The 15,362-nt window shown below is 32.5% G+C and overlaps 1 protein-coding gene across 2 annotated transcripts in view; it reads left to right on the top strand.

Annotated features, from left to right (window-relative positions):
* LOC149564509 (uncharacterized) overlaps positions 1-15,362 on the top strand; it is a 72,283-nt gene that overhangs the window by 33,543 nt on the left and 23,378 nt on the right. The window lies entirely within an intron of this gene.

Here is a 15,362-nt window from a genome sequence, read left to right as displayed (position 1 = left end):
ATATGTTTGGAGGAAATTGCTATTGAAATCTGCAATCAGCCCACAATGATCAGGTTCATTGGTTTTTAGTAGTCTGAATTTAGTTGTGAGAACATTGTTAAATTTGGTTATTTCTCTTTGCAAATAAATTCTGGAAAGTTCAGGGAATGTATGTTTTACAATTTGGTTCTTGTCTTCGTATCTTTTGAAGAATTATTTTTTAAAGATAGATATATTGCAAAAGATTAAAAATAGAAAAAAAATTGAAAGAACAAAGAAAACTTCAGTTGTGCAATGGCTATACAGTCCAGGACTGGTTGGGGTTTTTACAGATTTGTGTTTCATATTTTGTGTTGGGTTTTGGTTGATTTTAATTCTCAAAAATTATGTCTGGTTTGATAGATTTTTCACCTCAAGAATCGTCTGGGTTTTTCAATTTTATCCTCAAAAATTGTTTTTGGAGGGTTTATGTTGTTTTTAACCCTAAAAAATGATGCTTTGTAAACCTCGGTTTTAGTGCTAAGCAATTTTTTACACAAAAAATTGTGGTTTTTTGTAGCACTGGCTCTGGGACCGGAAATTTGCACCTGACCCCATTCCCATGTCCATCCATGCACTGTGTACTTTGCACAGAGGTGGACTGGTACACATTTAGTCTGTTGTATTATTATTAATTTAGTCTGTAGTATTGTAGTTAATTTTAATATTCGTTAATTTACAATATGAAATGATGAAAAGAAAGATTTTTTTCTTGCTTTATTTTTATTTGTTCATATCATGTTATTTTTCAATAAGAAGTTAAAAAAAAAAAGCAAAATCAAAATTTTGTTATACTTTTTTATTTGGAGATTATTTGGTATTTTTAATTTTATTTTTATTTGTATATATAATATTATTTTTCTTTGTTTTTTTATAGTTAATGGGCTGAAGCCTAGATTAATTATTATTATTTGTTGATGATTATTATTATGTGTTAAGTTAGAGTAGACTCAAACCCAAGACCTCTCAGAGAAGAGTTACACAAGTTACTGTTGTGTTGTAGGCTCTTGCCTTTTATTTTTCATAAAGAGTTCCAAACAATATTTTTTCAAAATCAAAGTTTTGTAAAGTGTTTTTATTTAAACATTACTTCATAAAATTTCTTATTTTGACTAAAAATAATTTATTGAAGTATAGACATACATAATTTTTTTTTTTTTGGTCTCAAATGGGTTTCAAGTTGATAATTTTTGTCAACTCAATTTTGACATAAGTAATAACTTGTAGAGTGGTCAAATCTGTTTAGTTTGGATGAGGTCTGGTCAACTAAGTTCTTTTGACTCATAAGATCACTTAATTTTTATCTATTTGCTTTAAATTTAATTTGCAATGATTAAATGATTTTTCAAATTTATTTTACTTTAGAAATAATTTTTATCCATATAGTTTTGCACTATTTTATTAAGGATAATATATACATAATTAATCAATAATCAAAACAATTCGAAACATAAAGAAAGAAGGGCAAAAGATAAATATGAAAATATGTTTCATTTTATTCGAAAAACACATTTAGTAATATTAACAATAAAATTTTGAGGCATATATTTGAAATGTTATATTAAAAAAACATATAACCCAAAGTGGTAGGTATATTAAACTAACACAATTCTCTTTACATATATTATTCTATTTAAAAAAAAAAAAATCTTATATAACAACCTTTCACATATATACCTTGCAGTTTTATTGTTAATTTAACTATACATATATTATAACTCTAGAATAAAAGTGATTTTTTTACAATATAAAAAGCATATAACTATCTTGTGGCTATATTCAATTGTATATTAATTGAAATAAAAATGATTTCGATACAATTTAAAACAACATTATAACTATATTTATAAATAATTTTTATTTATTTTAAAAACATGTAAAAATCTTCGAATACAAAAGTATGACAGTTTGTTTTCTTAAATTGTTTGAAACTTTTTATTGAAAATGATATATACAAATAAAAATAAAATAAAAACTTAATTAAAAAATAAGAAAACTTACAAAAATAAAAACAAGAAAAAAATCTCTTTTTATCATTTCGTATTAGAAATTTGCAAATATTAAAATTCATTAAAATATTGTAGATTGAATTAATAATAGTACCAAGACTAAATGTGTACTGGTCCACTTCTGTGCATAGTACATATGGAATGGTTGTTCATGCAAATGGGATCGGGTGCAAATTGTTTGCCCCACAACTAGTATCATTTTTTGTAGCTGTTTTGGATCACACCTGGAGTTGCTAGGGCAATGGTTTGCAGATTCTTTCACAAAATTGTGGTTCAAAGTATCAACAGCTGATTTGAGAGGGATAACTTTGTTACCCAACATTAGGCTAGATAGATTCTTGGTCATCAACATTTTGCAGATCTAGGGAGGATCTCAATTGTAGCAAAACATTTTGATGACAAAGTATCAACAGCTGATTTGAGAGGGATAACTTTGTTACCCAACATTAGGCTAGATAGATTCTTGGTCATCAACATTTTGCAGATCTAGGGAGGATCTCAATTGTAGCAAAACATTTTGATGACAAGGGGGCAACCTTCTTTGTATTTGTTACCAAAGTACATTGTCTTCTGCAGGGTAGTTAGAGTGGTGACCATTAAGGGAGGGTATTGGAATAATGTGGTGTTTCTTTAATGATCATCTTAGTCATCTTAGGTAGTTTTTATTTTTGTTTTTTGTTCACAATTATTTCTTTTGGAACATTGTCTTTGTAAATCTATATAAGGAGCTTTTGTCTCTATTGTTTAGTATAACTTTTATTTACTGCAACAAAAACTTCAGTAAAAAGGAAATGGCTCTCCCTCAATGATTATTTTGTTCAATTTGTACACTGGCAACAACCTACATGTTGAACTGAAGCACAACTTTGGTAATTGTGACTTCTCTAAAGAAGTCAATTAGATCCCTATATGTTCTATTTGAAATAGGTCCTTAGTTATGGCATTCATATAAAGGACAAGATTTGAGAGGATGTTATGAACCACAACTTAGAAACAAATGGACTTTTGCTAAGTTACCGATTTAGATGCAGATTTTGAAGCGGATGCAGGAATTTTTTCTTGGGGGGGATGCGTATGGATGCATGTGTGTGCGCAAAGAAATGAGATAAGTAATTGCAGTCTTGTATTCTTACCTTCAAGATCAAAAGATGATCTACATTGTTTTTTTCAAGTATTTTGTTTAGATGCAAAACCCCTAGAAACATATTTGTACAAGGTACATAATATGCAATTTGTTTATTGTTTCAGATTTTACGAATAGATTAATTAAAAAAAAAAAATCTTGCCCTATAATTTAAAGAGAATTTCCTCTTACTATTTGTCACAAAATGGCAACTTAAAATGCCATCAAATTTGAAAAGCTTTGCAAAATGCATTTCTATATAAGCTCAACTAGCCAACAGCCTAGAAGAAACCTATTGCAATTCAAAAGGAAGAATCCAACTTTAATTGGTTTGCAGGGAGCTAGACATTATTGGAGTTTTGTAGACAACCAAAGGAGTTGTGGAATCAGTTTTGTAAGCCATTTTTAAGTACTAAGCATATAGTCATATTTGGTTGAAGTTCTCACCCACAGAGTTTCTCTGAGGCATCTCTATCTTATTGCTGTTCAAATCTATTGTATCGGCTCTCAACTTTCATTACATTTGTTTAATCTCATTTTACTCATGATTTAAGCCTAACAGAATCACGCCACACATTTAAAAAAAATTAAAAGATGTCTGTCTTTGTTTTTTGGGCAAGGAAGCTTACAGATGCTCCCAGTGACATGTGGGTGCCACCCAAATGCCACTCACAGGCACCCAGTTGCGTTTGGATGCTTAGATTTGACTCATAGGCACATGGATGCATCTAGATGCTTGTATGCCACTCACAGACACCTGGATACTTGTTTCGGGCATTCAGACTCATTCAGGTGCTTGTGAATGGCATCTAGGTGGCATCTATAGGGCACTTGTTCGCCTCCAGCACCCGTTCGTATTAGCTTCTGTCTTCAGCCTCCAGAAGGCTGCATTAGTATCTTAGGACTTTTGACATGTTGGAAAGTGATCGTTATCCAAGGCAATTAAAAGACATTCCAAATTAGCATATAGAAAATCAAAAGAAAATGTTTAACCTGACTAAATATTTCTACATGCACAACTCAATTTGCAAATGATATTAAATCACGTTTGTGTCAATAAGTTTTTGTCTATGTTCTGCATGAATGTGTCCTTGGGTTTTATGACCTTCTTCCATCCTTGGTATAATATGGTGATGGAAGATGTCATTTTCTTGGCCCCCCTCTTGTACTCTTTTTTGCAAAATTTGGAAACAATCCTTGAAACAACTTTGAAAGTGGTTGGGGACATAAGGGATTGTTGAGTAACAAGGATGGTTTTCTGTGAATGTAATAACACTCATAGACACCTGGATATCTGTTTGGGGCATCCGAACTCATCTGGGTGCTTGTGAATGGCATTTAGGTGGCATCCATAGGGCACTCGTCCATATTAGCTTCCGTCTTTAGCCTTCAGAAGGTTGCATCAGTATCTTAGGACTTTTGACATGTTGGAAAGTGATCGTGATCCAAGGCAAATAGAAGACATTCTAAATTTGTTGAGCATATATAAAATCAAAAGAAAATGTTTAACTTGACTAAATATTTCTACACGCACAACTCAATTTGTGAATGATATTAAATCACGTTTGTGTCAATAAGATTTTGTCTATGTTTTGCATGAATGTGTCTCTGGGTTTTATGACTTGCTCCCATCCTTGGTATGATATGGTGATGCAAGATGTCATTTTCTTGTCCCCACTCTTGTACTCGTTTTTGCAAAATTTGGAAATAGTCCCTGAAACAACTTTGTAAGTGGTTGGGGACATAGGGAATTGTTGAGTAACAAGGATCGTTTTTTGCGAATGTAATAACATTGCCATTGTGTTATAGGTGTGTTCCAAATGCAGATTTCAAGACTTATAAATATGAGAGAGACTACGCTTAATCATCATTAGACAATAATAATATATTAGCAATAATATAAATGACCATATATATATACTATATTATATATATAAGAATATTTGTCTAAATGATGGTTTACGATCAACAATGTATCTCATGATCAAATCAATCCTACTGAAGCTACAAACTCAACACTCCCTCTTAGCGTTGAACACATTATACTCTTGCATATGGATAGATATCATCTCAATATGATATTCCTGGAATGGCGTATCAACATATATCCATCAACTTAGATGTTATCTTTTAATATAATCCGAAGTATGATTGAACAAGAATTATCAATCATATGATATTCATTATACTTATATTCTTATGGTATGTGCACCGGCATCAAATCTTTGATGCCTACCAAAAGAATATGTTATATCTAAGAAAGATGTGTGTTATCTAATCTTTGACACTCTGGTACAACTAAATGTAGTCTATTAGATAACTGAACAAAAAATATAGTATCATTAAATGTCATGAATCGATGCTTGATACGTGAGATAAGATAAGATAATAATATTAATGTCCACGAAAAACCAACAAGGTTTATGGGACTGGGCATACAAACAAAAGAGCCGGCCAAAACAGAAGCACCAAACGGTGATTGAGAAGAAACAAAACAGGAAAAAAGACAAGGTAAGGACTAAGAGTCCTACCTTATCACAAAGAAATTAGTAATAGAGGGGTAAACGTGTGAACCCATTTACAATCATAGTATATATATTAATATATACAGCTCGATCAAGGCATGATCATAAAGTATCAAATAGCATGAGATATCAGTATCTGAAGTAAATCAAATATATACATATATGTATGTATATGTATTTACATATGTATGTGTATACATATACATACGTATGTATGCTCCATATACTAATATCAGAGCCAACTGAAGCTATTACTTCAACAGGGATGACTAGACGTCCTCAACATTCCTAGGGGACAACTAGAAGTCATGTACTTGTCTTAGGGGCTTCCAGTTGCCCACTTTGAAGTCATTTTTGGACAGCTAGTGTTAAAAAGTCAGACATTTTTAAATTTGAAAGAAAGGCTGGCTGGCCCACAAGGACACCTAAACCACATGTAACAATACCAAAACCTAATCTAAGCATAAAATCACTAAAAAGAAGAATATAAGTTCATTTCACATTCACAAAGGATTTGAGTAGCAAGACAAGGTCAAATCTAATTGATTTAGACTCTTGGACCTACCATCTATTGATTATGGACAAATATATATTATCATAGACTTCTATGTTTACTGTTTGGTAGATTAGTTATAATATTTACATGTTAATATGTGATGTTTAAGGTGTTGTACCTAGCTATATGCTAGTATGGGACTTATTCACATGGCTTAAGTTTACTTCACACGACTTAAGTTTACCTATGCCTAAGGTGCCCTAGAAGCATTAACTTAGTAGTTTTTTACCTATAAAAGTTTTAGTTGTCTAGATAAGAACTTATCATACCATCTTTTTTATTTTAATTTTATTCTAGTTGCCAAGGTCTTTTATTTTTTGATTAAGGTAGTTATTGATGCAGAGCCACACCTTGGAAAATTCAGGAGGAATCAGTCACTCAACTGAGTTGCTTCAAGGGGTGTCTACAACCTTCAGGATCACACACGATATATTATAACCATCCATTGTGATTTGAACCAACTGTTCTTATCATTATTATTATTATTGTGAAAACACAACCAGAGATACCTTAGACTCAACTCATAAGACTCCTATAACCATCCACTAGATTCAATAAACAAAACTTTGAAAATAAATCCCCCAAAATTTCTTCTTGCTGCCTCTAGATAGACCTGCACTCAGACATGAATAACTTTCGAACCAGACAATATTTTCTCAATCCAACCGTTGATATTTTGCGCAACTAGGTTTCAAACAACATATAAAAATTTGAGAGAAATCCAACGGTTCAAACCCGAGATATTGACCCCGCATTAGAGTACATTTTTCTGCAAAACATTGCTCCTTGCTGTCTCTAGATAGACCTGTGAACAGACATGTATAACTTTTGAACCAGATCAAAACTCTTCAATTGCTCTAGTTAAGATGGGCGCAATTAGGCCTATAATAACATATCCAAAGCTCATGAAAATCCAACAGTGCATTTGGGAGATATTACCCATGCACTGAGACTAATTTTCTGCAAACATACCGAATTCGACCCAAAACTAAAACTTTTTAATCTTCTGCAAACTATCAACTTGTTTCCAGTGAGAAGATAAGAAAAATCCGTTCAAAACTCAGACCATCGAAAACTTGCACAAAGACAAAATGAAAAAAAAAACATTCCATATCTCTCCAAATTCGATTCGTGTCTTACATAGCTGACTGACTCACCCTTAAAATTGACTTTCTTTTTTCTATTAAAGGATGTGAAACGTTTTCTTCTTATTTTAGAAAAGAAGAACATCTTCTATCCAAAAAAAGGATAAGAATTTGAAACGTTTTTTCTACCAATATTAGACAGTTGTTTTCTAAGTTAGGAATATTTCAAAAATTGCCTACTACCTATTATTGGATTCTAAAAATCATTAAACACTCCACCTACAAACTAAAAAAAACTATTCTAATTTAAGATCCACACACCTGGTCCTAGGTGGCTATATCTGGAGAGCTTATCGAACTGCTACTCTAGGTATGCCACCACATGTAGGACGTTATTACAAACTTCAAAAAACTAAAAGCATTTAAAACATAACATTAAATTCCCTATTACATTTTCAACAATGTTGCCTCCTATAGCGTTTCTCTTCTCTGCCACTGCAGCATACTCCCCTGTAGAATGAATCTCAAGTCCTCTTGAGATGATGTGTTGTAGAAATGAATCACATTCTTCTTTCGAACTTTCCAATTTCTTTGAACTAGGATGAGCATATCTACAAGAAAAACAAAAATAATATCCAACTTCTCCACCTTGTAGCTTTGATTCTTTAATGTTGTAAATGTCACAGAAAATTCTCCAGCATGATTCATTATACATGAAATCTGCATCTCTGCATAAACATTATTAGAGGAAAACATATCATCAGCATTAAGATTATTTGAGTTCTCTTTTTGAATATGAGCTTCCTTATACACCATGTAATGTGCATCATATCTATCTTCATCAATAGTAACCATAAACTTATCTGCTTCTTGACTATCAACCAGTTTCACATCTTGAATCTTAAGAATCGTATTTATCTCTTCTTCCTTTATTAAACATTTATCATCATCTTGATCTTCTGTAGTAATCTCACTTTCAAATATCTCTTTCTTATTACAACTTTGCTGAAGAACAATAACAGTATTGCACTCTTTCCTTTCTTCTTCAAGCTGAGTTTCCGTACTACCACTATGCCTTTTCCATTCTCCCACAATGACTGCAAATTTTTCCCATAAATCAGATTCTTCTTTAGAACTTGCTGTTACACATTCCTTAGCTTCATCTTCATGCCATTCCTCTTGACATTTTTCTTCATTATGCATATTTAAGGCTCCATCAGTTGCCTCCAAAATCTTTTCCGTAGGAGTACCTTCCAACATTGTACTCTTCTCTATTTTCAAAGGACACATTATTGTTCCAACCATAACTTTATCACACTCAAATCCCATAGGGCTTTCTTCTTTATTCTTTTCATCAACATTTACTTGCTGCACTCTTTCTTTTTGCATTTTATTTTCTCTCAACTTAGCTTCATTCTCTTCACGTTTCCTTCTCAAAGTTTTTATTTCCTCTTCTATCTTGCTTACCTCTTCTTTTTGTTTTCTCATTTCTTCTTCCTCTCTTTTCTTCTTTTCTATCACTTCCACCTTCAAGTTTGAAGACTCCATCTCTGAATTTTCTTCCTCACTCTGATTTTCAGCATCATTCTATAATTTGTCTTTGAGTACCGGAACCAGTGCAAAGAGTGGGCTCTTCTTTCCTTTCACCTCTTTCAAGAATTCTTTCTTACCCATCACCATAACTTTGGCTTCTGCGGCTTTTGATTCTTCTTGACTTGGCTCAACTAAAGGTATCAGTTCAATGACCTTTCCATTCTTTGTAATGGTATACGTATTCTTCACTCCATCATGATGTGCCTTGAGATCATATTGCTAGGGTCTGCCGAAAAGTAAATGGCATGTATCCATATTAACAATATCAAACAATAATCTATCCTTATAGGCTCCAATCTGAAATTCCACCCAAGCTTGCTCTTCTACTATAGTCTGTTGTCCTTTATTTAACCAAGATACTTTGTAAGGATACGAGTGTTGTATTCTTGGTAGCTTTAACTTTTCCACCATTTCAAGAGACACAAAATTTTCTGTAGAACCAGAGTCTACCAGTACCTTACAAACTTTTCCCCCAGATTTACAGGTAGTTCTGAAAATGGACTTCCTTTGTGGTGGTTCTTCTTTGACAAGCATTTTTAACAGTGTTCTTCTCATCATAAGTGCTTCTCCCTTTTCTGGGTAACCATAACTTTCTGAATCTTCTTGTAAATCCGCTTCTTGTGCCAGGTGTATTCTTCTTTCGCCATGAGTACTAGAGCTTGCTTTTGCTGGACATTTGTGTGCCATATGACCTTCCTGATTACAGTTGTAGCATCTTATTGGTCCATTCATCCTTCTTGGTGATCTTCCTCTGAAATTTGGCCTTCTACCTCTGAAACTTCCTCTGAAATTATGAAACTTATTAACTTCATTATGCATCTCCGTTTGTGGCTGAAAATTTGGACTCCTTCCTGCAAATGTACCTCTTCCTCTGAATGGTTGTCTTCCTCTGCCTCTATTATTATTTTCTTGTCTCCTTTTGATTTTCTCTTCCACCTTCAAAGCCAGCTGATAGCACTTAGCTACGGTGTTAGGGCTCAGCAACTGCAACTCTTCTTGTATGTTCATCCTCAAACCATTTAGGTATCTTGCTACCTTGATACTCTCGGGTTCTGCAAATTTTGACCTTAGACTTATTTTCTGAAATTCTTCTGTATAAGTACAGATATCCATATCCCTTTGTCTGAGATTTTGCCTTTTTTGATGCAACTGTACCTCATAGTCTTCAGGGAGATACGTCTCTCTTATCATTGATACCAAAAATGATGCAGAGCCACATCTTGGAAAACTCAGGAGGAATCAGTCACTCAACTGAGTTGCTTCAAGGGGTGTCTACAACCTTCAGGATCACACACGATATATTATAACCATCCATTGTGATTTGAACCAACTGTTTTTATCATTATTATTATTATTATGAAAACACAACCAGAGATACCTTAGACTCAACTCATAAGACTCCTATAACCATCCACTAGATTCAATAAACAAAACTTTGAAAATAAATCCCCCAAAATTTTTTCTTGCTGCCTCTGGATAGACCTGCACTCAGACATGAATAACTTTCGAACCAGACAATATTTTCTCAATCCAACCGTTGATATTTTGCGCAACTAGGTTTCAAACAATATATAAAAATTTGAGAGAAATCCAACGGTTCAAACCCGAGATATTGACCCCGCATTAGAGTACATTTTTCTGCAAAACATTGCTCCTTGCTGTCTCTAGATAGACCTGTGAACAGACATGTATAACTTTTGAACTAGATCAAAACTCTTCAATCGCTCTGGTGAAGATGGGCATAATTAGGCTTATAATAACATATCCAAAGCTCATGAAAATCCAACAGTGCATTTGGGAGATATTACCCATGCACTGAGACTAATGTTTTGCAAACATACCGAATTCGACCCAAAACTAAAACTTTTTAATCTTTTGCAAACTATCAACTTGTTTCCAGTGAGAAGATAAGAAAAATCCGTTCAAAACTCAGACCATCGAAAACTTGCACAAAGACAAAATGAAAAAAAAAAACATTCCATATCTCTCCAAATTCGATTCGTGTCTTACATAGCCGACTAGCTCATCCTTAAAACTGACTTTCTTTTTCCTATTAAAGGATGTGAAACGTTTTCTTCTTATTTTAGAAAAGAAGAACGTCTTCTATCCAAAAAAAGGATAAGAATCTGAAACGTTTTTTCTACCAATATTAGACAGTTGTTTTCTAAGTCAGGAATATTCCAAAAACTGCCTACTACCTATTATTGGATTCTAAAAATCATTAAACACTCCACCTACGAACTAAAAAAAACTATTCTAATTTAAGATCCACACACTTGGTCCTAGGTGGCTATATTTGGAGAGCTTATCGAACTGCTACTCTAGGTATGCCACCACATGTAGGACGTTATTACAAACTTCAAAAAACTAAAAGCATTTAAAACATAACATTAAATTCCCTATTACATTTTCAACAATGTTGCCTCCTATAGCGTTTCTCTTCTCTGCCACTGCAGCAGTTATCTCATTGTATAGGATCAAGACTGTTGATACATAGTAGCTTCAGGTAGATATAAGGATGATTGCTTGTATTGATTATATATGTGCATGTATATGTATGTTAGTTCATTATACATTGTTCTTGTTGTTAAGTTTCTAGGATCTACTGCAAATGTATTAACACTGTCATGATATTTGGTATGTGATTTTCAAATGCAGCTATCAATATGTTTATATGAATAAAGTATGAATAAACATGTCTCTTTAGGAATATGTCTAGTCATAATATTAACCATTATAATTATATATACAAATTATATATTATCTCTTTTTCTAATATATCAATAATTATAAAATATATATGTACATATATATTTATGTATATCTCATATATATCAAATATATATATACACATCTTCACTGGAGTTTATTAGAACGAAGCTACAAAATATTAACACTCCCTCTTAGCTAGGGGGGATAAACACAAGACATATATTATACCATTTATATATTAAGAATGACACATTTTAAGGATATCTCATTTGATATCTCAAAAGTTTTACGCCACTTGATATTGCATTTGATATCACAAGTATTGGTCTTCTAGAATATCAACACGTGATATTCACCAAGTACTCAAATAAGGTTTGATATCAAGAGTATTGGCCTCCCAGGATATCAATGATAGTCACCAAATACTCAAATAAGGTTTGATATCACATTTGATATCAAAAGTATTGGCCTCCCAGAATATCAGTGATACTCACCAAGTACTCAAAAAAGGGTTTTGATATCACATCTGATATCAAGAATATTGGCCTCCCAAAACATCAAAGATATTCACCAAGTACTCAAATAAGGTTTGATATCACATTTGATATCAAGAGTATTGGCCTCCTAGAATATCAATGATATTCACCAAGTACTCAAAAAAGGGTTTTGATATCACATCTGATATTAGGAGTATTGGCCTCCCAAAATATCAAATGATATTCACCAATTACTCTTTGAGTAATGGCCTCCCAGAATGTTGAGATGCAAGACATTCACCATTTACTCAAATTTAGATCTCATGATACAAGTTATTGTAAGATCATCACCTTACAGTAACTTTTGCAAATACAAGTGACATCATTTGGAAGTCGTCACTTCCTCATGATATTCACAGGAGGTAGGCCCATTAAAATCACATAAGAGGCATATTTATGAATCATTGCCCTCTTGTCTGCTAGAATTCATTGATCACGGAGAATCATCACAACATGATTTAGTCCCTCTTAATCAATATGATTGAGATTACAGAAGGTTGAATGGATCATATCATCTATTTGCTCCCTTTCTTTCAAGGTTGCCTAAAATATCAGTCTCCCTCTCAATCTCCCTCTTTGTGCTGTAAAAACATTCTCGGAGGAAAAGATCAAGGTTCATAAATCTTATAAAATAAAAATAAGAATAATATAGATAAATATTTGATTGAAATATAATATATTCACATAATGAATCTCTATATATTTCGTAAATATTATCAAGTTAAATATAATCTTAAATCAAATAAGAATGTCAATTAGATTGTTAGTAATTTAATTCATGCCTATCACGAACAACAACATTATGATTGTGATAATTCATATTATGTATATATATACACACACACACACACACAAAATAATCTAGAATCATAAAAAATGATTTCACATTTATAAAAAATAGAATTTGTAATGTTCTAATTATATATAATATTTAGAAGAACACATATATAAACAATTAATATCATTCTAAATATATATAACATATTATATTTGCAAAATTTGACATACCTCCTAATTCCCAGGTAAGTTTCATCCTACTTACGTTGATGGACCCATTTCTTCACCTGATGGCTTTTCCAATCATTTAGGGTTTCTCTAGTCATGTTATAATTTCGAGGGCCATGGTTATTTAGTTCAAACCCTTTTCTTATGCGAGTCTTGATTTTTAGGTCTTCCTCTAGCCTCGGGGAGTATTACATGGCTTTGAAAATCATCAACCTATACTCCCAATGAGTTCCACATTCCAGAAGCCTCTAGCCGCATCATGATGGTTTTCCATGGTTTAGAAATGCTACGTACGTGAGAAAATGACGAAATGGGTATTGTGCACCTTCGTATATTATGTCCGCTTTTACCTATCTACCCAGTTCTCTAAAATCTTGTTCTTTCTTGCCTTTGTACTTCACGTCATCTGTGGTGATAGGGTAGGTGCACCTTTGAATATATTTCACATCTTTTATGGGTTCCAATCTCTGAAGGCCTTCCCATTCATTGCATTTTCTTCCGTATTGAGACCCTTCAACCCTTGTGGCAGTTGTACCCACAAGAAGAACAAATCAATACTGGCTAAATTTCTCCTCTTGAACCGAATCAAACCAAAAAATAAAATTATGGCATCAAATAATGATTTAATTACCAAAGACTTCACATCGATAATCTTCCTATTGTGTTTAAACTTGATACGTGTTACTATCACAACAAAGTATTGTTCACATATGTCATGTTTAACCAAAACCTATTATCCTGACTTGACGGTCTCAAAACAATCTGTTGTGATCTTTTGAAGACTTGAGAGAAAGGTTTTAGTGAATAATAAAGTAGAAAAAATATGAACCACGTGATGTTCTGTATGAAGATATTACGTAGTCAATATTGAAAACGCCAAGAAAATATGATTCCACAAACACATATGCATGGTATTGAAGACTCTGAACTATTTTTGTGTGTCACATGATATTTTTCTTTCCATTGGTGCGATGGCAGACTGTCTAAAGCAGTAGCAAAGACCACCTTTGTACCACACGCTTTATCTTTCCGCTTTATTAATAATCGGCAAGTTTGCATTGCATAATATAGCCAACACTTTCAGTGGTGTGCATTCCTTTTACATGCAACAACCATTTTGTTGATGAGATCATTCATTAGATGCTTTTCTTTCAACAAGTTTTTGTTTGTTATGCAGATTGGATATTCTATATCTTACATTTGCAGATGGCTCTGATACCATGTTAAGTTTCTAGGATCTGCTGCAAATGTATTAACACTGCCATGATATTTGGTATTTGTTTTTCAAATACAACTATCAATATATTTATATGAAGAAAGAGTTATGAATACATGTCTCTTTAGGAATATGTCTATTCATAATATTAACCATTATAATTATATATACAAATTATATATTATCTCTTTTTCTAATATATAAATAACTATAAAATATATATGTATATATATATTTATGTATATCTCATATATATATATATATATATATATCTTCATTGGAGTTTATCAGAACGAAGCTACAAAACATTAACACTTGTGCTCAATAAGAATTATCATTTCATATACATTGGAGACAAAGAAATCATTCTTGTATTAAATCAAAACTCTATATATCACAGTAAGTATACTGAAATTTGAATTTGCAGATTATATTATTCTCATGGTACAGATCGAGTAATGATCTGATATACATGCATAGAATTGATCAATTAATGATCAAGCATACTAATATTGGAACATAATTTGGATCGAGCAATTGATCCATTCACTTTCAATGCAGATCGACGATTTGCTATCATAAAATTAGTTAAGTACTATCTAATCCAATCTGGGTTATGACTAAGTTTGTTTGTTTAAATGAAGGGCCATGACATGAACAGACATGGCTCCACATTGTGGAGACATGTCTTTTCATGACATGTCTCTTAGAGACAATACTTATATCAATATCAAATGGCGAAGAGAGATATAGAAATCAATTAATATTCTCTCCTTGGAAGTTCGGCAATTCCAGTTGCATATTTAAAATGTAATCAAATTCAACAATGACAAATATATCTAAACTTTACAAAGACATTTGTCACAATCTCGTCTAATCCTTTGTTTTTGCCTTGGTTTTATAAGTCAGACCATCTCATATTTTATATCTCAATCAGTCAATCTTGCATTGTTGGAGGAAAGCTATTGTTGCCATTTTCTCTGC

Source organism: Cupressus sempervirens, chromosome 3 (genome assembly GCF_028749045.1).
Source record: "Cupressus sempervirens isolate cs-2001-9-10 chromosome 3, ASM2874904v1, whole genome shotgun sequence".
Classification (NCBI taxonomy): Eukaryota; Viridiplantae; Streptophyta; class Pinopsida; order Cupressales; family Cupressaceae; genus Cupressus; species Cupressus sempervirens.
This window is presented reverse-complemented; position numbering and strand designations above follow the sequence as displayed.